Genomic DNA, 3198 nt, shown 5'->3' on the forward strand with positions numbered 1-3198 from the left:
CTCTCTTTATAACATGCCCAAAGTGAGAAACAGGCTTATCATCTTTGCTTCTATGACACCTTCTGGCTGTACTTCTTCTAGGATAATCGCGCTCTCTCTCTCTCTCTGTTTTTTTGTTGTTGGTTTTTGTTTTTGTTGTTTGGAAATTCTTGGTACGTTCAGTATTCTTCATGCCCACCATAATTCAAGTGCCTCCATCCATTATCCTTTGGTCTTCCTTATTCAATGTCCCACTTTCACATGGCTTGGATCAGGCACAACGTAGTCCTCAAAGGAGGTTATGGCAGCAGGTTTTTCTGAGCGCAGTGCATTGTTGATCTCTTGGCTGCTGCTTGCATGAGCCTTGGTTGTGGATCCAGGCAAGGCGAAATCCTTGACCACTTCAAGCTTTCTCCATCCATCATGATGTTACTAATCAGTCAAGTGGTGAGGATTTTTGTTTCTTTACATTGAGTTGTGATCTACACTGAAGGCTACAAATGCCTCAAGTTCCCCTCACTTCCAACAGGCCAGGTGTGTCATCTGTGGACGGCAGGTCTTTCCAGGGTTCCTCTGATCCTGATTTCTCAGTCTTCTTCACAGAATCCAGCCGCTCAGATTATTCGCTCCGCTCTGATTACTAGACGTTTCCCGCTGTTGCTTCTCATTTGGAGCTGTACCCCAGCACACAGGTTCTTAAAGCTTCACTCCAGCCACATCATTATGGTTGCCTCTGCTTTGAAAGGGCAGCTCTTCCTCCGTCATGTTTTAAGTGCCTTCCACCCTGAGGGACTTATCTCCTGCGACACTATATTTGCTGCTATTTGTAAGGGTTTCAGTGGCTAATTCCTCAGAAGTGGACAGACTAGCCCTTCTCCATGGTCAGTTCTTGGTCCGGAAGCTCTGCTGAGACGGTCCCTCTTGTGTGACCCTGCTGGTATTAGAAACACCGGTGACATAGCTTCCAGCATCACAGCCCCAGGAAAGCCACCACAGTGTGACAAACTGACAGTTCAAGTAGATTGAGTAATCAACCCAAGCCCTCTGAGCTAGCTACTCACGAGAATTGGAATTGATATCTAGGTCTCTAATTCAAAACCCATTTTTGAACCACTGTTTAATATTATACTACTATCGGGTCATTACTCACTCACTCACTAACTGACTCACTGCCATCTGGTTGATTCCAACTCATAACAGTCAAAAGCTGTCAGTCTTTTCAGGAGCAGACTGCCTCAGCTCTCTGTTGAGGAGCAGCTGGTGTATTTGAACCGACGAACTTGTGGTTCTGAGCTCAACTTGTGACCCACCATGCCACCAGAGCTCTTTCCGCAAGTCATTCGGGAGGCAAACGCTACACGATTTAATTATTCATACATCCATTTATTGAAGTGGCTTAAGCAACTAAAGATAGAAATAAAACAATAGACCCATGAACCGTGACATTTCCCCTTAAGTTTCTTAGTATTGATGACATAAAAGTTATACAGATCAATTTTTGGTTGTGACTTGGGTGATATTCGGATAACTTTTGTCATCTGAAAAAATAAAATCGACTTCTTTCTCTAGAAGACTCCTCGTTATTAAGCATAATCAGGGAGCTGCTCCCGTTCACGGACTGAGCAGGGCCCTCGGTGATTAACCTGGGAAGCTCGCTTCCCAGTGCTGCTTGGCTCACAGCCTGACGTCTTTTCTTTCCCTTGGCTTCTCATCGAGCCAGGAAGCAGGAGGGAGCGACCAGAAGGGAGTGGAGAGACCAAGCACAGCCTGGTTCTCCATGTCCCTGCCCAGGGATGTGAGATATGGGCACAGATGCAGCTCAGGTGATGGACCTATGGACCGAAGTGAGGCTCTTCTGGCAGGAGACTTACAAGTCCTTTGTGGTCACCGACTTCCTTGAGGTCAAGTGGGTCCACTCAGCATTGGGGGAGGAATGAAAGCCAAGCCCTGTTGGTGGCGGAGAAGGCTCAACAGGGGGATTCTGAACCTTTGAGGAGGTATGACCTTTACCATTGGGGACGTCCAGTCCAATGGCAGACAAGCAGCTCCTACCATCAGACAGCTCCGAGGGAGATGACTCATGGGAGCTCCGGACTTCATGCAGTCGGGTCTGCAGGGGAGAGGCAGACCTGCCCCTGGGAACTCTGGAAGCAAGAGTGGTGGCCTGGTAGGAGTCTTGCCTGTCAGGCAGGACCAGGAGTCAGGGCCAGCAGCTAGCTGGCCCCCAGATGCGTGGGAACAACAGAAGCACAGACAGGGGAGAATGAGTAAGAAGAGCATGATTATCAAGGTTATCAAGCGCAAATCAAACTCTGCCAAGGAGTCTAGAAGCTCTACCATTAGCAGGCCCACCCATAACCACACCACCACTAGGGCTCCTGCAGCATATCAAAGCGATTTTTAAAAACTACAGCTCTCTAGGCCTCAGACTGCCAGGAGAGGCTTTACAAAACACCAGTTGACTGCTTCTTCTCATTTCCTGGCCAGTTGCAAAATTATTTAGTGTCCAAGGCACCTCCAAAATCGGAAGTGAGGAGGACAGTAATGTCCCAGGTTGTGCGCCCCTTAATTAAATTGGCTTCTTGGCCCCAGGGTTTACTTCAGGTTGCTAGTTAGAGCCTTGAACAGGCGGGAAAGAGAAACTTCTGGAGTTGAGAGAACTGGGCAGCACTCAGGCGAGATCGCCTCCCTTCCTTCTCCCCTCTTCCGTCTCCTCTTTGCTCGGGGCCCATGCTCTGCGCACAGACCAGACTGGTTAGCACCAGTTGGTGACACATTCCGTGTGTCTAGCCGCTGCTCCAGAGTGCCGTCTGGCAGACAGCATATGTGTCTGGCTGGGGAAGAAATGGAATCTTCTCTCTCACCTCTCTAGGAGACAGCTACTACTGATGTTGGAGCAAGAAAGACCGAGAACTTGAGGTTGACTGCAAAGGACATTGGGCTAATCCAGAGATTCTTGCTTTTGATCCACAAATGACTTAAATGTTACCTTGAGCAAACCCTCCCCCCTCTCTCTACCTTCATGGGCTACCTGCAGTGGTGGCATGGCCTAGGATACAGGCTGAGATTCCTGTACTGGTCCTGACCTGCTACCCAGCTGTGTGACCTTGGGCAGGAGGACAGAGGATTTTTGTTCTTTTTTAAATCATTGTATTAAGGGCTCGTACAACTCTTATCACAATCCATACATGCATCCATGTGTCAAGCACATTTGTACAT

The sequence above is a fragment of the Echinops telfairi genome, unplaced genomic scaffold, assembly GCF_000313985.2.
Source record: "Echinops telfairi isolate 266 unplaced genomic scaffold, ASM31398v2 ScPeMD7_7424;HRSCAF=8462, whole genome shotgun sequence".
NCBI lineage: Eukaryota > Metazoa > Chordata > Mammalia > Afrosoricida > Tenrecidae > Echinops > Echinops telfairi.